Here is a 24,667-nt window from a genome sequence, read left to right on the forward strand (position 1 = left end):
TGGGCAGTTATTTTGAGCCTTTTTTTATCAACATGCTTCTTGCGACCCTGTTGGCTATTTGCCATGAAACGCTTGATTGTTCAGTGATCAGTCACGCTTCAAAAGTTTGGCAATTTCAAGACTGCTGCATCCCTCTGCAAGACATCTCCCATTTTTTGACTTTTCAGAGTCCTTCAAATCTCTCTTCTGACCCATTTTGCCGATGGAAAGGAAGTTAACTAATAATTAAGCACACCTTATATAGGGTGTTGATGTCATTAGACCACACCCTTCCTCATTACAGAGATGTAAATCATCTGATTTACATAATTTGCAGTTGGCTTTCAAGCCTATACAGTTTGGAGTAGGACAACATGTATGAAAAGGATGATGTGATCAAAATACTCATGTGCCTTAGAATTCTGCACACAGTGTATAGGCCCATCATGCACTGGAGCATCATCCATGGGGCCCATCATACACTGCAGCATCATATGGGGCCCATTATATATGGAGCATAATATAGGCCCATCATACAATGGAGCATCATCCATGAGGCCCATCATATACTGGAGCATCCTATGGGGCCCATCATATACTAGAGCAGGGGTTAATTTTGCCATGGGGCCACATTAGAAATTGGGATGGTGTCAGAGGGCCGGACTAATATAATTAACTCAGCTGTACCCAATACTATATATGTATATAATATATAGTATACATATGCGATCTTTTCATAAACAAACAGTATGTTAAACAATGCAAAGATTTACAATAAAATGAAAATATGGAGGACCTAATTACATCTTTATTTAATGATGAGATGATGAACTGCAACCAGCTTGTGATTGTTCTCTTTAATTGTTAACTTTAACAGTGTTTGGAAAAGCTTGCTATTTTAGGTCAAGGTATCTGTGTACCACTCCTGTAATGCTCACAGGGGCTTTATTAGGTGCTGTCCACTCTACTCAGACCCAGACCCCGGCCTGACGCAAACACCCATTCCAGACCCAAACACCCAGTCCAGACCCAGTCTAAAGTAATCGATGCTAGCCTTACGTTGCACCACAGTGTCACTGGTCTGCTTGCAGCAGTATAGATCACACCACGCCTCCACGCCCGCACGTTTTAGCACAGAGTTGGAGGCGTGGTGTGATGTACACTGCTGCAAGCAGACGCCACCAACAGCATCTACGCAGCCCTCTTTCAGACCACGCCCCCCTCCAGCCTCGACCAGTCAGCGCCGCAGGTCTGGTGTGTGGGTGGTGCGCTGGAGGCAATGTTTCTGTGCCGCTCTCAGGAGGTCGGGGTCCGCTCCGCTCACCGCCGTGTCTGCCGGGACTCCTCTGCTTCCTGCTTTCCTCATGAATGATTCATGAGGAAAGCAGGAACCAGAGAAGTCACGGACCCCTCCGCGGGCCGGTCACAGGCAGTGGGCGGGCCGGATGCGGCCCGGGGGCCGCCCCTTACCCAGGTCTGTACTAGAGCATCATATGGTGCACATTATATATGGAGCATTTTATAGGCCCATCATACAATGCAGCATCATCCATGGGGCCCATCATATACTGGAGCATCATCTGGGGTTTATTATTTATGGGGCATCATATAGGGTATGGAGCATTATATGGAGCACATATGGGGCCTATTCTGTATGGAGCATTATATAGAGCACATTCTGTATGAAGCAATATATGGGGCCCATCATATACTGTATGGAGTTTTTTATGCAACTCATTATACTCTATGGAGCAATATGTGGGGCTCATTCTACTCTATGGGGACCATCCTATACTGTATGGCACATTATATGGGGGCCATCATATACTGTTCCATTATGTGGAGCTCATCATATACTGTATGGAACATTATATGGGACCAAATATTCTGTATGGAGCAATATATGGGGCTCATTATTCTGTATGGCGCACTATGTGGTGACCATAATACTGTATGGAGTAATATACTATCCGGTTTTTGAGCTATTGTAGAATTTAAAATAGATATCAGTCATGTAATGTAAGAGGTAAAGTATTTTTCATTGCACTATACCAATATTTCTCTGCCATATCGGAGCATCATGAATTGTGGTATGTGTTAAAGGGGTCCACTGACACTCTTTCGCCCGGGCACACGAAAACCTAGAGCCAGCCCTACCCCCCCACAACTTTAGCCAAATAACCCCCAGTTTTCAGTGCGTAACTATTATTATAAAGTAAATTAAGGTTGACAAGCTTAAGTAATAAGAATTGATGCTGTTGGCATTGAAATGGGCACTGTAGGTGTGTTTACTGTCCTCCACTCCCTGACGATTTTGCTTCCCCATTGACTTGCATTGGGTTTCGTGTTTCAGTCGAACGTCCGACTTTTCACGATAGTCAGCCGATTTTGTTCAACTCGACTTTTGAGAAAGTCGGGTTTCATGAAACCCGACTCGACCCTAAAAAAGGCAAAGTCGCTCATCTCTAGTTAAAAGTTGACCAGTGATTAAGCATTTTTACAGCAAAATGTACAAAACCATTTTTTTAGGGACCACCTCACATTTGAAGTCACTTTGAGAGGTCTATATGATATAAAATACCCAAAAGTACCACCACTCTAAAAACTGCACCTCTCAAGGAGCTTAAAAGCACATTCAGGAAGTTTATTAACCTTTCAGGTGCTTCAAATCAATTAATGGAATGTGAAATGAAAAAAATTAAACATTTAACTTTTTTTCGCTAAAATTTTACTTTAGACTAATTTTTTTTTATTTTTACAAGGGTAACAGGAAAAAATGAACCACAAAATTTGTCATGCAATTTCTTCTGAACATGCTGGTACCTCATATACTGTATGGGGAAAAACCACTGTTTGAGAGCACAGCAGAGCTCAGAAGGGAAGGAGTGCCGTTTTACTTTTTCAATGCAAAATTGGCTGGAATTGAGATCGGACGCCATGTTGCGTTTGGAGAGCCCCTGATGTGCCTAAACAATGGAAACCCCCAAAAGTGACACCATTTTGGAAACTAGACCGCCAAGTGAACTTATCTGGATGTGTGGTGAGCACTTTGAACCCCCCAATTGCTTCACAGAAGTTTGTAACGTAGAGTCGTGAAAATAAAAAATCATATTTTTTCCACAAAAATTATCTTTTAGCCCCCAATTTTTTTTATTTTCCCAAGGGTAACTGGAGAAATTGGACAGCAAAAGTTGTTGTGCAATTTGTACTGGGTACGGTGATACCCTAAATGTGGGAGAAAACTACTGTTTGGGCACACATTGGGGCCTGGAAGGGAAGTAGTGACGTTTTGAAATGCAGACTTTGATAGAATCGTGTGCGGGCATCATGTCGCATTTGCAGAGCCCCTGATGTACCTAAACAGTAGAAATCCCCCATAAGTTACCCTGTTTTGGAAACTAAATCCCTTAGGGAACTTATCTAGATGTGTGGTGAGCACTTTGAACCCCCAAGGGTTTCGCAATACTTCATAACGTGGAGCCGTGAAATTAAAAAATCAGGTTTTTTTCCACAAAAATTATCTGTTAGCCCCCAGTTTTTATTTTCATAAGTGTAACATGAGAAATTGGACCCCAAAAGTTGTTGTGCAATTTGTCCTGAGTATGCAGATGTCCACATGTTGGAGAAAACTACTGTTTGGGGGCACATCGGGGCTCGGAAGGGAAGTGGTGACATTTTGGAATGCAGACTTTGATGGAATGGTCTGCGGGTGTCATGTCACGTTTGCAGAGTCCCAGATAGGCTTAAACAGTGGCAATGCCCAACAAGTGCCCCCTTTTTGGAACTGATCTACTGTTTCCTTGGTATGTGAATTATATAATGTAGTGGCATAGGTGAGATGTGTAGTGTTTAGAAGATTGTCATACATCATTTGTGTAGAATTCATCAGTTTGTCATACGTCAGTGGTGTAGTGTTCGCCAAGTTGTCATATGTCAGTTGGGTAAGTCAGAAATGAATTTAGTAGTCCATGGATGTGTGGTACAGTGTGAAGCATTCTTTCATACACAGGCCAGGTTTATTTGGGCAGGTGTTGCATTGATAAATTGTTTCCTTGAATATTCCTTTTGTGTAACACATTCGGCACCTCTTTTGCGACTTACCGTTTTTTTGCTGTGAAGGACCTTCCCCTGGAAATATTAGCCTTGTTCGATACGAGCACCTTCAGTTCCAGAAGTACTGGAGCTCTGAATGCCAAATATCAGGCCCTTATTCACTACATCCTGGAACTGTAGCAGTCTGGCCTGCACATTGTGACAGCAGTAAAGCGTTGGTCATTGCTATCTGTACAATCTGCATGGCAAGCTTATTGTACCACACCTTGGCCTTTCTCAAAGCACTGTATGGCCAGAGGACTTGATCAGAGAGATCAACCCCCCCCCATGTTTTTGTTGTACCCCAGTACACAGTCCAGTTTGCAGACCTGTGTAGAGATACAGGACTGAAGGTGCTGCCATCACTAGGTATGGTGGTCAAAAAAAGACATCCCTCTTGTCCTTGTACTTGGCAACAATAAGGTGGCCGCTACATTGAGCTTTGCTGTCACCCCTTATGAGCATCTGCCCAATTATTGTTTTCGGGAGAGGTACTTGAAGAGTGGGATGCTGATATAAAAGTTATCCACGTAGAAGTGATAACCCTTATCCAGGAGTGGATGCACCAAATTCCACACAATTTTCCCACTCATTCCCAGGACAGGGGGCTCAATCAGGGTGTCTTTCCCTTCATAAACTCTAAACATGTGGGTGTACCCTGAGATACTCTCACACAACTTATAGAGTTTAATTCCATACCTGGCCCTCTTACTGGGCTGGTACAGATGGAATTTGAGCCTCCCCTTGAAGTGAATTAGGGAATCATCCACACAGATGTTCCTTTGGGGCATGTACACATCACCAACCTTTTTGTTGACAAGTTTGATGACTGGCCGAACTTTAAACAGAAGGTCAAAGTTGGGGTCATCTCGGGTAGAATACCGTGCATTATCATTATAATGCAGGAATTTGTGGATGGTCTCAAAACGTGTCCAAGCCATGACCATTCAAAACAATGGAGTAGATATAAAGCATCAACACTGCATTATTGCTGAACATGTGTTTTTTTCAGGATCCCCATGTGAAGGACTTCATCAGTTCAACTGCGTCTACAGGGGTCCAGTTAGAAAATGATGAATCGTAGTTTTGTGCCAAAAATTGATATGCATAAAAATTAGTTTGGCCCACCATGAGGTTAACAAAATCATCACAGAAAAATACTTTGAAAAGTCTATTTCTATGAGGCCGATGGTGTCAAACTTGATTCCTGATTGCGTACCATAATTAGGAATCAGTGGCTCATAATTTTCGGGGGAGGGTGAGGTCCATATGGGGTCAGTAATGGGGGACGGTGGTTCACCTTCTGTAATGGGGGTGCGGGTTCACCTTCTGTCCTGAGATTTCATTGTGCTGGTTCACCTTTTGTCCTGGGGTGTCTTTGTGGCGGTTCAGCAGCACCTGAGGAGGAAGAGGAGGAGAAGTACAGGGAGTCAGAGTCTGAAAAATAAAGAAAGATGGGATCCTCTTGCTCACTGTCAGTGTCGGAGGTAAGGAAAGCGTATGCCTCCTCCACTGAATAGCGTCTATGAGATGAGCAGACGTCATTTTTTTTAATGTATGTGGTGTTTATGTCAGTACTTAGCTTAGTTGTTTATGAGAGAATGATTGGTGTAAATCAGTCACGGGAGAAAGAAAAGTCAGTGAAAATAAGTGTAAAACAGCAAGCATGAGTGCTGATGACTGAACTGTGTCACTAATCAATGCTCGGCTGCTGGATATGCGCACTGAGGTGGTGCAAAGGGGGGTTGGAGGGATGTAAAAAGAGGGGAAGGGGGTTTGGGGTGGATGAGGAGAGTAGAGAGACCTGGCAGGGATGAGGGATAGAAAAAAACTTACAGTTGTCTTTTCTTTTCTTTCTTCCTTCTTCCTTCTTCTCTCTTCCTTCTGTGAGGGAGGAGGGGGGCTAAGGGGGAGAGTGGTAATGTGTTGGAGGAGAGATCAGACAGATGTCTTCTCTGTTCTTTCTTCTTTAGTAGCAGTGAGCGATTGTGGTGTCACAGGCTTCTGTGGCACCAAAAGGCCCAGCACAGTGCAGATCTGATTGCGTGACCGCCCTGTACAAATCCTCAGCTACTGTGAGGACAGGCAGGATGGTCACAGACAGGTCACAAAGCGGTCACACCGCTTCTTTGTCCTGTGATTTGTTCGATCGATGATGATCTTCAAAAAAAGTGTTCAAAAATGTTTATGTATTCTCTTACTCACCCATAGAGTATTATGCCCTCTGGGGTACATGTCTGTGGTATATAACCCTTCAAAAAAGCGATAACATTTTTTTCAGTATTCAATTACTCATCCATAGAGTATTAGATGCTCTAGGGTACACTACGGTGGTATGTAACCCTCCAAAAAAAATTGAAACATTTTTCAGTATTCAATTACTGATCTATAGTATTAGGTGCTCTGGGGTATATTTCTTTGGTAAGTAAGCCTTCAAAAAAGCATTCAATTTGCTTAGCGGGCGAAACAGCAACAAAGATGGCAGAATCTTGCGAGACTCCCAAGGAAGCAACTGTAGGTATGTGGCAATATCCTGAGGTACGGAACCAGCTGCTTTCCCAGAACCACCGAGACCTAAACCCAGGCCGCAGCCTTCACTACTGGGTTTTTGCAGACTGCAGACAGGAGAGCTAGGATCCAGCAACTAGTGAGCAGACTGCGGGTCCTGGGCTGGTCGGAAGAGACAAGGAGGCGAGCCAGGACCATGGCTGGAGAAATGCTAGCAGGCCCACTAGCCGCAAGGTATTGACAGTTGGCATCCCTGGGGGAGGTTGTTACGTATGACTGGCAGCGATGATAGGGGTTTATAGAAGAGTTTGATACCTGTTATCATATCTTGTTCAATCAGTGGCAGTGGAAACAGAACACTTGGCATCAAGGCTGCAAGAGCTGACCGCTGGAACTAAGGTCACGCTCCTCAAAATGGAGGGGCAACATCGCTGATATGCGGTGGGTGTGATCCAAGAAGGAAGGAACCAGGATGAACCCTTTTTGCAAAATGAATGGGCCTGAGAGAGGCTCCTCTAGGTGGCTCGGGGCCAGGCTACTACCCCCAAGAGATTGGGCTGTCCTTGGGGTTCCCCATCTCCTATGCGGAAGTAGGTGATGGTGCAGTTGACACAGGGGCTGTCGCCCACTTTTACATGTCGGAGTCTCCAGCACTTCCTGAAGATGGATCACTTACAGCTGAGGCACCTAGGAATCGGGCTCCTGGATGCAGATAGAGGCACTCCTCCAGCCTCCTAAGGAAGAAAAAGGCTGACACCTGAGGAGGATTACTGTATTCCTTAAATTAAATTTGCCATCCATAGAGAAATATGTGATTTGTGTTAGAATACAGTGGTGTCTTTAAAAAAAACACTTCAAAATTTTTGTTTGGGTTTTCAATTATTGATCCATACAGTTTAAGGCTGGTTTCACATTCGCGCTTTTTAAGCGCACGCACGGCCGGGGGTAGCTCCGCCCCCGAGCCGGCTCTCTGCCCGGCGTGCCCGCCCCTTCCTTGTAGCGCCGCCTCCTAGCGCACAGCGGCGCCTGCGATCGGCGCACCCTATCTTTAGCATAGGGTGCGCAGATCGTGCGCAGGCCGTGCGCTAGTTGCGCTTTGACCTGCGCTGCGCACTTTTGACGGTGCGCCGTGCGCGCCAAAATCCGAAAAGTTTGATTTTGGCGCGTTTTTTTCCAGAAGCATGAGATGGGCATAATGTACTTGCACTACAATGGCAGTTTGCAATTTTCACTCAGCAACATCTACTGCTGCTTGTTTCTGGAAAACACCCATGGAGTCAAAATCACCACTAAATCTGTAGATTTAGAACACCACAACACAGACGGCGACAACCCTGGCACACCCTGCAAACACGTTTCATGCAGCGGTGCTCCAGGTGCGCCAAACATCTGTGGAGAAAATCCAATCTACACGAAGATTTCATCCATTATAAGTTTATGCTTCCAACATACAACACTGCCCTTCAACCTCTCCAAACAAACCTATTTCAACACCCTCATCACCTCACTGTCCAATAACCCGAAATGTCTCTTTGACACTTTTCATTCTCTACTCAACCCAAGAGTACAGGCCCCAACCACGGAGCTCCGAGCTGACGATCTGGCCAATTACTTCAAAGAAAAAATAGACCAGATTCGACAGGAAATTATCTCCCAATCACCTCATACCATGTACTGTCCTCCCTCCCCCACTGCATCTAGCTCACTCTCTGATTTTGAACCAGTCACAGAAGAAGTAAGCAAGCTCCTTGCATCTTCTCGCCCAACCACTTGCACCAGTGACCCATTTCCGTCACATCTCCTCCAGTCCCTTTCCCCTGCTGTCACCCCTCACCTAACTAAAATATTTAATCTCTCTCTCTTCTGGTATCTTTCCCTCATCATTTAAACATACCATCATACATCCACTACTTAAAAAACCATACCTCGACCAAAACTTGGCCGCTAACTACAGACCTGTCTCTAATCTTCCCTTCATCTCTAAACTCCTGGAACACCTGGTCCACTCCCGTCTTACCGGCTATCTCTTTGATAACTCTCTTCTCGACCCTCTCCAATCCGGTTTCCGCTCTTTACACTCTACTGAAACTGCCCTCACTAAAGTCTCTAATGATCTACTAACAGCTAAATCAAATGGTCATTACTCCATGCTAATTCTCTTGGATCTCTCTGCAGCATTTGACACTGTGGATCATCAGCTCCTCCTCACTATGCTCTGTTCCATTGGCCTCAAGGACACCATTCTCTCCTGGTTCTCCTCCTATCTCTCTAACCGCTCCTTTACTGTATCTTTTGCTGGCTCCTCCTCCTCTCACCTTCCCCTTACTGTTGGGGTTCCTCAAGGATCGGTTCTAGGCCCCCTCCTCTTCTCCTTGTACACTGCCCCTATTGGTCACACAATCAGTAGATTTGGTTTCCAGTACCATCTCTATGCTGATGACACCCAATTATACGCTTCTTCTCCTGACATCACGCCAGTCTTTCTAGAAAACACCGGCAATTGTCTAAACGCTGTGTCCAACATCATGTCCTTACTATATCTGAAACTGAACCTGTCAAAGACTGAACTCCTGGTGTTTCCTCCCTCTACAAATGCACCTATACCCGACATTGCCATTTCTGCGTGTGGTTCCACTATTACTCCCCAGCAACATGCCCGCTGTCTTGGGGTCATACTTGACTCCGAGCTTTCCTTCGCCCCCCACATTCAATCACTGGCTCTCTCTTGTCATCTGCACCTCAAAAACATCTCTAGAATTCGACCTTTTCTCACTTTTGACTCTGCAAAAACTTTTACTGTTTCTCCTATTCATTCTTGTCTCGACTATTGTAATTCTCTTCTAATCGGTCTCCCTCTTACCAAACTCTCCCCTCTCCAATCTGTCTTGAATGCTGCAGCCAGGATCATATTCCTCACCAATCGTTACACCGATACCTCTACCTTGTGCCAGTCATTACACTGGCTACCCATCCACTCCAGAATTCAGTATAAACTTATTACCCTCACCCACAAAGCCCTCCATGGCTCAGCACCACCCTACATCTCCTCCCTTGTTTCAGTATACCACCCAACCTGCGCCCTTCGCTCTGCTGATGACCTAAGGTTAGCATCCTCATTAATCAGAACCTCCCACTCCCGTCTCCAAGACTTTACACGTGCTGCGCCAATTCTTTGGAATGCACTTCCCAGGTCAATACGATTAGTCCCCAATCTCCACAATTTTAAGCGTGCCCTGAACACGCATTTATTCAGACTGGCCTATCGCCTCAACACATTAACCTAATCTATCCCTGGGTGGCACAACCAAAAGTTTTACCATAACCAGGTTCCCCGCATCATGTTCCCACATGCTTTATGCATCCATTAGCCCTCTGTCTCTGTACTGTTACACACTTAACATTATGGCTGGTCCATACAATCAGGGCAACTGTTACCACCCACCTTTCGTGTCTACCTCTTTCCTCATAGACTGTAAGCTTGTGAGCAGGGCCCTCTTTCCTCTTGGTATTTGTTATAATCTATGTGATTATTGTTATGCTGTATGTGATTATTGTTATGCTGTAATGTCTATTGTCTGTACAAATCCCCTCTGAAATGTAAAGTGCTGCGGAATATGTCGGCGCTATAGAAATAAAATTTATTATTATTATATTATATGTAGATAAATTCCCAAAGCGTTACAATGTCTATAATAAGATCACTTGAGGGGGGGAGGTTCTGCTTTTCTAACACTTAGGGGCTCTTTATATAGAATCCACAAACTATTGTAGGAAAATCTGTGTTCCAAGAGGCAAATAGCATTCCATCCCTCCCGAGTCTCTCCGTATGACTAAGTAGTACTGTACAGCCACATATGAGGTATTGCCATGTTCAGTAGAAATTCTGGGACAAATTTTGGTGGCATTTTTACCCATTTCACTGTATGAAAATGTAAAATTTGAGGCTAACACACAGTCTGTGACACACCTGTGGTGTGGTGCAGCCCTAGATGAATTCATTGAGAGGTTTAGTTTGTAAAATGGGGGTTCTGCTGTGTTGGCACCGCAGGGGCTCTGCCAATGTAACATGACACCCTGAAACAGGTGCAGCGTTCTTCCCTTCTGAGCTTTGCACTGTGCCTCAAAAGTAGTTTGCGACAACATATGAGCTATCGGTGAACTCAGGATTTTGGGGTCCATTATCTCCTGTTAACCTTGTGAAAATACAAAATTTGGAGCTTAAAAAGATTTTTGCTGGAAAAAATGTGATTTTTTTATTTTCACGGCTTAACGTTATAAATTTCTGTGAAGCATCTGGGGGTTCAAGGTTTTCAATACATAAGTTCTCAAAGGGGTCTAGTTTCTAAAATGATGTCAACTGTGTGGGGGGGTTCCACTGTTTTGGCACATCAGGGGCTCTCCAAATGCAGCATGGCGTTTGCTAAAAATGCCAGCAAATTTTACATTCAAAAAGTGAAATGGCGCTCCTTCCCTTCCAAGCCTTGCCATGCTCCCAAACAGTTGTTTTTCTCCACATATTGGGTATCTCTGCAATCAGGAGAAATTGCCCAACAAATTGTATGGAGCAATTTCTCCTGTTACCCTTATGAAAATGCAAAATTTGGAGCTAAAAAAGATTTATCTGGGAAAAATGTGATTTTTTTATTTTCACGGCTTAACCTTATAAACTTCTGTGGAGAAACGAGGACAGTGGGTGCTCTCATCCGCTGTCCTTGCTGCCTTTAGCAAAACTGCATGGACCACTGAACACCTGCTTTATCTCCCGGTGGGCAATACACTGCACAGACAACACAGGGTTAGGGTAAAACCATATGGCAATACTTTATTGAACCACAACACATAATAGCAAACAGAACAATCCCAGCAATTACCTCAAGATGGTGCACATTAGAGGATCTCACTCTTCCCTTCTGCTGACTTGCCAGGATAATGGTAGATGTTATGTCCAAGCTCCCAGGGTCGCTACTCCACCTGTGATACGCATGCAGAGAAGAGGTAACCGAGAGCAGTTCTGTGTTCTCTCAGCCGAGTCCGATGTTCCCTGAGTTGAGATCCTGAAGAGTGATAGCATCCAGAAGAAAAGAAGTCTCTTTTATACCCAAGGCAGCTGATCTATTTTTAGATTTACCCAGTGTCCTTCAGTCCACCCTCACAGCCTTTCCCTATCTACCTTCGAAGTCAACAAACTGGTTATAGAATACAATATACAATTAGCATATCAGCACACAATAAACAAAGATAAACATACACTATGTACAAGTCACTATTACAGACTTACAAAGTATGTTAAATGGTATGCAAGTCTGTCTTCTTGATGCACCAGACATAAACACTTAAATCGACAAGATAAAAAGTTAATTCTTCTTGGTTTGCAAAAACATGGTTGTCTAGGAAATTAAGATACAATCTGGTTTCATCACAACTTCTGTGAAGCACCTGTAGGTTCAAGGTGCTCAATACACATCTAGATAAGTTCCCTAAGGGGTCTAGTTTCCAAAATGGTGTCACTTGTTGGGATTTCCACTATTTAGGCACATCAGGGGCTCTCCAAACTTGACATGGCTTCCATTAATTATGCCAGTAAATTTTACATTCATGTAGTGAAATGGCTCTCCTTCCCTTCCAAGTCCTGCCATGTGCCTAAACAGTAGATTTCCCCCACATATAGGGTATTGGCATACTCAGGAGAAATTGCACAACACATTGTATCCAATGAATTTTATACCAGGCTATTTGCGCCCCCGTAGGTGTAGGATCCCAGGCTTCTTATTTTCCCAAAAAGGTTTTAAATATTTCTCAAGAAAAAGCACATACAACGCATTTCGACAGTATAAAATGTCTTCCTCAGGTATATTGTGATCACAATATACCTGGGGAAGACATTTTATACTGTCAAAACGCGTTGTATGTGCTTTTTCTTGAGAAATATTAAAAACCTTTTTTGGTTAATAAGAAGCCTTGGATCCTACACCTACGGGAGCAGAAATAGGCTGGTATAAAATTCATTGGATAACATTCCTATGGTTACTTGGTCTGAGTGACTTACTAGCTACCAGGGATTTGCAGCATACCGACCACAGAAGAAATCCACATTTGAATACCTAATGGTACTAAGTGACCTATATGCAAGATATCAAGATTTATAAAAGGTGAGTGCCACCTATATTCACCTACGATCTAATTATACATTTACATTTAGATCGGTGCGCTTTCTTTCTTTCCTACCCTTTTACCAGAAACAACACATTGTATGTTACCCTTGCGAAAGTTAAAAAAAAAAAAAGGTCTAAAGGAAAATTTTTGTGACGCAAAAGTAAATATTTATTTTTTACTTTCCACATTCCAAAAATTCCAGTGAATTCCAGCTTGCTGCTGCTTCTCAGTCTCTTGGCCATGATCCAGGCAGTCTCACGTTGAATAGGGATTCTACCAGACTTTCCCATAGCCTGCATTGAGAAATTGCAGCAAATGCTATCAAAGCTTCCTTCAACAGCAATGGTCCACTGACTGTACACTGAGACGGGAAAAGGTTTGTAAGCCAGACCTGCAATGAAACTGCTGAGCCACTGGCAGTACTAGTGTCAGGAGGAGGAACTGAGAAGTTGTAGTGAGTCCCAGAGATACCTAACAGAACAGGAGCAGCACAAGCTAAAGCTGTATTCAAGGTTCTGCAGGATTGTCAGCTCTTGAATAAAGTGAAGTTTATGTCATTCGATACAACCAGTAGTAACACTGGTACCAAGGCTGGTGCGTGCATCCTCTTGTAACAGATACTGCAGAAAGAACTACTGAGTTTGCCATGTTGCACCACATTCAGAAGCTAATTATTGCAAGCGTGTTTGATACATTTTGGCCAGCATCAACAGGTTCAAATATAAAGTTGTTTGAGAGATTTTCGGCTGCCTGGAATCAACTGACTAGTATCAAGTTTTCAGCTGGAATGGAAGATTATATAGTTTCAACTGAGCTAGGTCCACTTAAGGAATTTGCACAACTTTTCACAATAAAACTGTGAACAGTGCTAGTAAAGTACTAAATAACCAGAATTTTTCTTTAAGTCTAGTTGAAAAAAATTTATTTTTTTTTGCTTAAAGTTTTAATACCCTTACATACTTTTATGCAGATAGGGTTTCTACCTGCTGACATTGCATAACATTTCCTTTGAGCTGTAAATTTTGAGCTGTAGACAGCTGATGTGTTCTTTTTTATACATTGTGTTATACATTTTTCTATGTCAAATGCAGTTAAGTTAAGTGACCTTTGCACATATAATGTTAACGTTTACCTGGTTAAGGGTTCCCCAACACATAACAACAAAGAGATCTGTCACTTTTACTTTAGAAATGGAAAATAATTCTAACATTTTTAAAGGACTTTGTAATTGTATTCAATAAATGTTAGCTTGTTAGCTCTTTGTAGTAGGTCTAGAAGCAAGGGTTATTTGGAAGGGGATACATTCATCAAGGGTTCCTCAATAGCAGGGGTGCATAGCGTTTTTTGGTCCAAGGGCCACATTGTCATACTGAACCAATCCCAAGGGCCGCAAGTTTTTTTGTTTTTTTTTGGGGGGGGGGGTAGTTACAAGTACATATAATCAGAACCACCATCAGTGCATTAATACATCACTAGAACCAAATTTTGAGTATTTGAGAATGATCTAGAGAGTTTCTGCTAAATTTCTGCTAAAATAATTATCCGCGTGAACACACGTTAAGTTAAACCGAGTTTTGGAGCAGAAATTCGTGAAATCCTCCTCATAATCTCAGATCTCTAAGTTTTGACACTTTTTAAGTTTTAACATAGCCATGAAACACATTATGGAATTGCTACATGTGTAGAAGAAAGATCAGAACCACTGTCAGCACATCAGTGCAGCACCAGAATCACCATCAGTACAAGAATGCAGCATCAGAACCACCATCATTACATGAATGCAGTACCAGAACTACAATCAGTATATGAATGCAATAGCAGAACTACCATCTGTAAATTAATGCAGTGCTAAAATCACCATCAGTGTATGAATGCAGTGCCAGTACCACTGTCTGTACATGAGTACAGCCCCAGAATCACCGTCAGTACACAAATGTAGTGCTAGAACCACCATTAGTACGTGCATGCAGTGCCAGAAATACCATCAGTACATGAATGGAGTGAAAGAAACACCATAAGTACATGAATGCAGCACCAAACTTAGTACAGTGATCAATTGTAATGTCAGGTCAATCCCACATACATTTGTATTGCATGAACCTACAATTCCTAATACGTCTTTAACAATGGTAAGGAGATGCTGGAAGTTGTTGTTGCCACTCATCTTCAGACTGCGGAACATGCAGGAATCACATCACTGATGAGTCACAGACAAGATCACAAATAAATATTTGCATCTAGGTACCTTATAGGTAAAATCTTGTCCCAAATTGCCCAATAATGTTCAAAATTGCCCCATAATATACCACATAATCTCTCTCCAATTGCCTCATAATGCCACCGATAATGTTCCAAAATGTCCCATAATGTGTCCTCGAAGTAACACAAACCATTCTTCACCTGGCCTCATCATGTAAAATAACATGACGTTTAAATCTCCAGCTTCTCCATGGAGTGCTTACCAGTGCTCCTGTCTTCTTTGCCTGTGCAGGCCTGAAGCCTACAGCAGTGTGATGAGGTCAGCAGTATGCTGACCTTATCATGCTACATCAGGATAAGGCTGGCAAGTGCTCCTCTGCCCCAGTCCCAGCGCCACAGTGTTCAAATGTATTCGTAAATACATTTGAGTATGGCAAGAAGGAGCGGCGTCTCCTGGAGAGCTCCACTGGCCCCACAACATCCTTCAGGTTATATTTTGTGCAGTTCTGCTCTTTAGTAATAAAGTAAGCAGTCATTGAGTTAAATCCCAGTAAACCAAAGATGCATGGAACACTATGTGCTCTGTATATTCAATTAGTTAAGGTTCCATAGTTGTTATGGTCTTATCTGTGTAGGAAATTTAGAGTTATGATATGACTTTTAATTGTTTTTATGTAAAAAAAAAAAGCTAAATTCTGCGAACTAAAAAGAAAGCAGGATAAACCTGAACACAGTAATTTTGGTATTGATAGTTTACATCCTTACTATGTGAGAAATATAGGTTTGGAAATAAAAAGTTTTTAGAAATTTTGAAGATAGTATGTTTTGAAATTTTATTTCACAGGGTGTCCACTGTCTACTAGAATGCATAAACATTTAGTTGTTCCCTAAATGTTTTATGGCATGCAATTATTGCTTTAGTTCTTTTTTAGTGATTTAGAGGACTTTCTCTATGACATCCATATGCCTTAATAAGGCTTTGGAAAGAAAGGGTCTTAATGTGAGGAATGATAAATAAGAATGTGGGTATAAGAACAAGATCTAGGAAAGTTCAGACCTTGGAGTTAGACCTGCGCCAAAAAACTTGAGAAGGCTTTTTTAAACCGGAGTCTTGTGAGTTATGGGAAGTTTTTATGCCTACTACTGAGAAAGCTAAAAGTTATGAATAATTCCTCATGACAATCTTTCCTGTTATGAATAATGAAATTTATATGATGGTGTAACATTTCCAAAATTGAGGAAATTGGTAGAACAACTGATTCAAAAGAAAATTTGATGGAACATGAATATCTGGATATATGCACTCATCATCTTATTGTAATGTGTGAGAAGTACAGAACTTTTATGATTGTATTGCCTAGAGAATTTGCAAACAGAGATATTGGTAGTAAAACTGTGTTAAATATCATTATGGAGGCCAAACCCATGCAAAATATAAGTATAGCATCAAAAGAGGCTGCAATTGACAAAGTGCTACCATAGGTCAATATTGCCATTGGCTGACATCACACAGATGAATATTGCATGAAAAGTTAAACAGGTTTTGATACAGTCAGGTAATATCCTATACTGTGCAGGGGGAGATGACCAATACGTATTTATGCCAGTTAAGGTTTTGCTGAGCAATTGATTTCTGTCAAAGTTGAGTATTTAGTATATGTGATTGATATATGGTTATTGGGTGTAAAAGAGGGTGAGAGTGAATATTATGTCTCCAAACAGTAGCTGTTCATCTACAATACACCTTCTATTGTGACTTGACAGACAAATCTGTTACTGTTGTGCAGTCAATGCACCATTTCAACCAGGTGGTTAGCCTTTACTTCCCACATGTATCAATGAGCTTTGGGTGATCACCATCCTGTCACTATTTGACTTTCATTGAGCCACTGCATACTGTAAAGGCACCATACAAGCTTCCATTTTGGAGAAACTTTGATACAGTTACGTAACCATTTATTAATTAAGGATCTTGCCAATTGTCCATTTAACCTGCTTCTAAAGCATCAACTTTAACAAATGACTGCTAAAGTTCAGTCTAAGGGCTCCGTCACACATAGCGATCTCGCTAGCGAGATCGCTGCTGAGTCACAAGTTTTGTGACACAACAGCGATCTCACCAGCGAGATCGCTGTGTGTGACAGCGATCAGCGTCCGGCCCCCCTGCTGGTATCGATAATCGCTGTAGGAAACCACTGGACATTTCTTTTGTCGCTGGTCTCCCGCTGGCCAGCATTCATTGCTGCGTGTGACAGGCGGGAGACCAGCGATCTGCTGGTAACTAACGTACACATCGAGTATCCAAGGGACGCGCGTCCCTTAGATACCCAATGTGTACGTTAGTTACCAGCTCCCTGCATCAGCGCGCTGGTAACTAACGAACACAGCGATGCCGCGCGCTTGGCGTCGCTGTGCTGATCGTTGGTGAAGCTGTCTGTGTGACAGCTCACCAGCGATCACATAGCGACTCACCAGCTATCCTGACACGTTGATATCGTTGTCGGGATCGCTGGTGAGTCGCTATGCGTGACTCCAGCTTAACACTTCTCACCCTTTGACTGGTGCCCTTACATGAGATAATTTTGTTTACTTCCAATGTGGTGGTGCTTTTAATGCTGATATGGGACAATTACCTGATCATGTTTTTTTTACATGTCTAGCTAGGAAGTCTGTACTTTTCTGTTGAGACTGTGATAGACTGATACTATTTAACAGCAGCCAATCTGAGGAGGCAGAGCTTTGGGAAGATAGAAAGCAGTTGCCAGAACCAATAATTGGTGTGCCTTACTGATGGGAGAGCACTAAAATGCTCAGGTGCTCGTTGCTAGGGTCGAGCAAATTGGAATGCTCGGGTGCTCGACCCACATAACGAGCCCAATGTAAGTCTATGGGGAGCTCAAGCATTTTTCTGGCGGCGCCCCAGTGGTCTGCAGAGGAACTAGAAATTGCAGAAATCAATGGTAGCAGTGCTCAAATTACATGGGAACAGCATAGGGAAGACCCCTGGAAGCATTTCTGACTCCCAGGTCACCGCTGTGAACAATTTTATCAGAATCTTACGCCACTTTTACAGACTCACATTAAAACACAAAAACTAAACCAAAATGGATATTCCTGGAAAAGATGTTAAGGAACATCCGTTCCAGGGTAATGACTTGTATATAAGGCAAAATAAATAACCAAAAACAAAAATGCTCCTTCACACCTTGGGTTATGTTCACACATTGAGTTTTTGATGAGTTTTTGGACTTGAGCATTGCTTTCAACCAAGAAAAATGTATTCACTGGGAAATGTCATTTTAACATTTTACAACCTTATCTGGCCATCTGGTGTGTGACACATCATCAGACACATCCTGTTTCATTTATGAAGGAGGGACCCTGAAAGTCACAAAGCCTAATTGTTCCTATTATTAAACAGTGGGTCTCCTATACTGTTATTGCGTATGCAGTGAGTGGCAGGGCTGCCAAAAATTAGGATGCACCCAAATAGCCCTTTGACGAGATGTCCAGGAGGGCCTCATGAAAAAATGCTCCTATTATTAGGAAGTGGGTCCCCCATAATGTTTGCCTACGCAGTGAATGCAAGGGCTGCCAAAAATTTGGACGCACCCCAATACCCCTTTGAGGAGACATACAGGAGGGCCTCATGAAAAAAATGTTCCCATTATTAGGAAGTGGGTCTCCCATGGTGTTTGCCTATGCAGTGAATGTAAGTGCTGCCAAAAATTTGGGCGCACCCCAATACCCCTTTGACGAGACGTACAGGAGTGCCCCATGAAAAAATGTTTCAGTTATTAGGAAGTGGGTCTCCCATAGTGTTTACCTATGTAGTGAATCCACACGCTGCCAAAAATTTGGAAGCAATCCAATCCCTCTTTGATGAGATGTACAGGAGAGCCTCATGAAAAAATGTTCACAATATTAGGAAGTGGGTCTCCCATAGTGTATGCCTATGCAGTGAATGCAAAGGCTGCCTAAAATTTGGACACACCACAATACCCTTTGACGAGACGTACAGGAGGGCGTCATGAAAAAATGTTCACATTATTAAGAAGTGGGTCTCCCATAGTGTTTGCCTATGCAGTGAGTGTCAGGTCTGCCCAAAATTTGGACGCACCCCAATACCCCTTTGACAAGATGTACCGGAAGGTCTCATGAAAAAATGTTCCATTATTAGGAAGTGGGTTTCCAATAGTGTTTGCCTATGCAGTGAGTGACAGGTCTGCCCAAAATTTTTACGCATCCCAACACCCCTTTGAAGAGAAATAAGGAGGGCCTCCTGAAAACAATGTTCCCATTATTAGGAAGTGGGTCTCCCACAGTGTTTGCCTATGCAGTGAATGCAAGGGCTGCCAAAAATTTGAGCGCACTCCAATACCACTTTGACGAGACTTACAGGAGGGCCTCATGAAAAATGTTTCCCATTATTAGGAAGTGGGTCTCCCATAGTGTTTGCCTATGCAATGAATGCAAGGGCTGCCAAAAATTTGGACACACCCCAATACCCCTTTGATGAGACGTACAGGAGGGCCTCATGAAAAAATGTTCCCATTATTAGGAAGTGGGTCTCCCATAGTGTTTGTCTATGCATTGAATTCAAAAGCTGCCAAAAATTTGGAGGCACGCCAATGCCCCTTGGAAGAGACATGGAGGAGGGCCTCATAAAAAATATTCCCATTAGATAGGAGTGGGATTCCTGTACTTGAAATGCCCATGCACTAAGTGTATGGGCTGACAAACATTTACCCCTGAGGGTATGCATGGACACACTGTCTAACAAATTGTTTTTACAGGTATCATAAACACCCTTTAAAAATGATGTGGGTGTTGCATCATGGACCATGGTCACCCTGGTGATATGGTGGTGGAGGATGAGGAGAAGGAGGACAACAGCAAATAGCCAAAATCAGGAAGCGTATACCCATGTGTGGGTATGAAGAGGTGCATGGGAATAGACCTCTGAAAAAAAACAGAGTGGTGGTGTTGAAAAGTCTGGCCCAATCCAGCATTGTTCAGCATTTTCAGTTGACAGGCGGATGCGCTTATCAGTTATAATTCCACCAGCAAAACTAAAAACCCGCTTTAACAAAACGCTAGCGGCAGGGCAGGCCAGGACCTCCAAGGTGTGGAGAGCCAGTTCATGCCATATGTCCAGATTGGATACCCAATAATTATAAGGCACAGAGGAATACGGAGGATGTTGGTACAGTCAGCAAGGTACTCCCTCAGCATCTCCCCAAACTTTGCACTCCTTGTGAGAGTGCCCCGCATCTCAGGGCTACTGTTGTGAGTTCTGCCGGTTGCTCTGTCTTCAGAATATTCCTGAGTACTGACATAGCTTTTTTGAAGCCTAGCGTCTTCAGGGCCTTTTTTACTGTCAGCTTGTTGGCTCTTATTTTCATAGGGTTTTTCACGGATTGCAGACAGCAGCCTTCCTGTCCTTTCCTATCTAGGTAGTTTTGGGCCCCGTCTTTGCTCAGTCTATCTTTCTGTCTGTGTTAGTGTTTTCATCTTGCTTCACCGTCATTATATGTTGGGGGCTGCCTATTGCTTTGAGGTCTGCTCTGGGGCAAGTTAGATTTCCCCTTTCTTTCTTTAGGCCTATTTAATTCTCCGGCTGTGATCGAGGGGTCTAGGCATCGTAGGAACCCCCCACGGCTACTGTTAGTTGTTGTGATAGGATCAGGGGTCTGCAATCCGATAGCTGCCAACCTCTCTGGTTTTCTGAACTTAGCTAGCATTTCTGTTTTTGCCTCCTACGGTGACTCAATCATAACAGAATCACCCGCCATACCGCAGATCCTAGGGTACTCAATAGCAGGAAAGAATTGTGTTAAAAAAAAAAAAAAAGGTGTGTGTGTATATTCTTTCCTCTATATCTCTGAGGCTGTAGGGGGAATTTTTTTTTTTTATCTCAATGGAGATAAAGCAATTGTCTGATCATGTGGAGCAGCTCGCTGCGAAAGTGCTGGGAATTTCCGCCTACCTTGCTCGTTCGCATGCTGTTGAACCAAAGATCCCTACACCTGATGTATTTTTTGGGGATCGATCTAAATTTTTGAGTTTCAAAAATAATTGTAAATTATTTTTTGCCTTGAAGCCTAACTCGTCAGGGAGCTCCGCGCAGCAGGTTAAAATTGTCATCTCTTTGCTGCGTGGCGATCCCCAGGATTGGGCGTTTTCTTTGAAACCAGATGATCCTATTCTGACTAATGTGAACACATTCTTTCAAGCTTTGGGGTTGTTGTATGATGAACCTAATGCTATTGATCAGGCTGAAAAGACCCTGTTGGCATTAAACCAGGGTCGAGATTCTGCAGAGTTGTACTGTCAAAAGTTCCGAAAGTGGGCTGTCCTTACTACCTGGAATGATAATGCCTTGGCTGCTCTCTTTCGGAAGGGTTTGTCAGAAGCCGTAAAAGATACTATGGTGGGATTTCCTGTTCCCTCTGGTCTGGACGATTCTATGTCATTAGCCATTCAGGTTGATCGGCGTTTACGTGAACGCAGGATTGCACGAGAGGTGTTGCCACCGGTTGAACTGACGTCTGAACCTATGCAATGTGATAGAGATTTGTCTAAGGCGCAACGTCAGGAGTTCAGAAGGCGTAATGAGCTGTGTTTTTTCTGTGGAGATGCCTCGCATATTATTTCTGTTTGTCCTAAACGAGAGAAACGCTTTGCACACACGTTTTCTGTTGGTGGTGTTCAACCTAAGTTTCTTCTGGCAATTACTCTGATCTGCTCCCTGTCCACATTTTCCGCCAAGGCTTTTGTGGATTCGGGAGCAGCGCTAAACCTAATGGACTTGGATTTTGCTAAACGTTGTGGATTTCCGATGACACCTCTGCAGACGCCTATCCCTTTGAGGGGGATTGATGCTACTCCTTTGGCTAAAAATAAACCTCAGTTTTGGACCCAGGTGGTCATGCGGGTCGCCCCAGACCATCAAGAAAATTGCAGATTTTTGGTGTTGCATGGTCTGCATGATGCCGTTGTTCTGGGGTTTCCCTGGTTGCAAATTCATAATCCAGTTTTGGATTGGAAGTCTGTGTCTGTGGTGAGTTGGGGTTGTCGGTGTGCCTTTAGTGAGGCTCCGGTTTTTTCCACCTCTCCTCAGTCGCATGATGTTCCTGACTATTTGGCGGACTTTTATGATGTATTTAGTGAGAATGAGTCTGCGTCCTTGCCTCCTCATAGGAGTTATGACTGTGCAATTGAACTAAGCCCTGGGTGTAAATTTCCCAAGGGTCGGCTCTTCAATTTATCTGTACCCGAGCACGAGGCTATGCGGTCCTATATTAAGGAGGCGTTGGAGAAGGGTCATATTAGACCATCCTCTTCACCCTTAGGTGCCGGTTTTTTTTTGTGGCCAAAAAGGATGGTTCTTTAAGGCCTTGTATTGATTATCGTGCCCTCAATAAAATTACTATTAAATATCAGTATCCGTTACCCCTGATTTCGGATCTATTCTCTAGAGTTAGAGGTGCTTGCTGGTTTACCAAGCTTGACCTCAGGGGGGCGTATAATCTTATACGCATTAAGCATGGGGATGAATGGAAGACGGCGTTTAATACTCCGGAGGGACATTTTGAGTACCTGGTGATGCCTTTTGGGCTCACTAATGCCCCTTCTGTCTTCCAGTGCTTCATGAACGATATTTTCCGAGACTTTGTCGATAAATTTTTGATTATCTATCTGGATGATATTTTGATCTTCTCCGAGGATTGGGATTCTCATGTGGAACATATTCGGACTGTGTTCCGGATCTTGAGGGAGAATTCCCTGTATGTCAAAGGATCGAAATGCCTTTTTGGAGTACAGAGGATTTCATTTTTGGGATTTATTTTGTCTCCGTCAACTATTGAAATGGACCCGGCCAAGGTACAGGCCATTTATGATTGGGTTCAGCCCACTTCTTTGAAGGCCCTCCAGAAGTTTTTGGGGTTTGCTAATTTTTATCGGAAATTTATAGCAAAATTTTCTAGTATTGCCAAGCCATTGACTGATCTGACTAAGAAGGGTGCTGATGTGTTGAATTGGTCTCCGGAGGCAGTTGCTTCCTTTCAGGAGCTGAAGCGAAGATTTACCTCCGCCCCGGTTTTGCGGCAACCGGATGTCTCACTCCCATTCCAGGTAGAGGTGGATGCTTCTGAGATTGGTGCAGGAGCTGTTTTGTCCCAAAAGGATCCTGTAACATCTAAAATGAATCCCTGTGCTTTCTTTTCCCGAAAGTTCTCTCCATCTGAACGTAACTATGATGTGGGGAATCGGGAACTGTTGGCCATGAAATGGGCATTTGAGGAGTGGAGACATTGGTTGGAGGGAGCTAAACATCAAGTTGTGGTCCTCACTGACCACAAGAATTTGATTTACCTAGAGTCGGCTAAACGCTTGAACCCTAGACAGGCTAGGTGGGCCTTGTTTTTTACACGTTTTGATTTTGTGGTTTCTTTTCTTCCTGGAACTAAGAATGTCAAGGCAGACGCCCTCTCTAGGAGTTTCTTTGCTGATTCTCCTGTGGTGACCAAGCCTGCTACCATCTTAGGCGAAGGGGTAGTTCTTTCTGCCATCTCGCCCGATTTGAGACTTGCTCTGCAAAAGTTCCAGGAGGACAAACCTGAGCGTTGTCCCAGTGGAAAGTTGTATGTTCCTGACCAGTGGAAGAATAGAGTGATGTCTGAAGTTCATTGCTCTGCATTGGCTGGTCATCCAGGTATTTTTGGTACTAGAGATCTGGTGAATCGCTCTTTTTGGTGGCCCACCTTGTCTCATGATGTCAGGAATTTTGTGCAGTCCTGTGGGACTTGCTCCCGGTCTAAATCTTGTTCTCTCTCTGGTGGGTTGGTGATGCCTTTGCCGGTCCCCAGGAGGCCATGGACCCATATTTCAATGGATTTCATCTCTGATATGCCGGTCTCTCAAAGAATGACTGTTATTTGGGTGATTTGTGATAGGTTCTCTAAGATGGTTCATCTTGTACCACTCCCTAAATTGCCATCTTCCTCTGAGTTGGTGCCCCTGTTTTTGCAACAGGTGGTTCGCTTGCACTGGATTCCTGAGAACATTGTATCTGACAGAGGAGTTCAGTTTGTGTCTAGATTTTGGAGGACTTTCTTTTCCAAGTTGGGAATTCAGTTGTCCTTCTCTGCTTTTCACCCTCAGACCAATGGGCAGACAGAGAGAACAAACCAGACCTTGGAGTCATATTTGAGATGTTTTATTTCCGCTGATCAGGATGATTGGGTTTCATTTTTGCCCTTGGCGGAATTTGCTATAAATAATAGAGCTAGTTCTGCCACCTTGATGTCACCTTTTTTTTGTAACTTTGGGTTTCATCCTCGATTTTCTTCAGGGCAGGTGGAGCCTTCTGCCTGCCTAGGTGTTGACACTGTGGTGGAGAGAATGCACCAGATCTGGGACCAAGTGGTGGATAAGTTATCTCTCTCCCAGGAAAAGGCCCAGCGGTTTTCCAATCGACATAGGACCATTGGTCCCCAGTTTAAGATTGGCGATATGGTGTGGTTATCTTCAAAAAATATTGCTATGAAGGTGGCTTCTCCTAAGTTTAAGCCTAGATTTATTGGACCTTACAAGATTTTGGAGATTATTAATCCAGTCTCTTTTCGTTTGGCTCTTCCTGTCACATTTAAAATCCATAATGTGTTCCATAAGTCCTTGTTGAAGAGGTTTGTTGAACCAGTTGTTCCTGGGGTGGCACCTCCAGACCCTG

Source organism: Dendrobates tinctorius, unplaced genomic scaffold (assembly GCF_039654945.1).
Source record: "Dendrobates tinctorius isolate UK_male_01 unplaced genomic scaffold, ASM3965494v1 ptg000064l, whole genome shotgun sequence".
Classification (NCBI taxonomy): domain Eukaryota; kingdom Metazoa; phylum Chordata; class Amphibia; order Anura; family Dendrobatidae; genus Dendrobates; species Dendrobates tinctorius.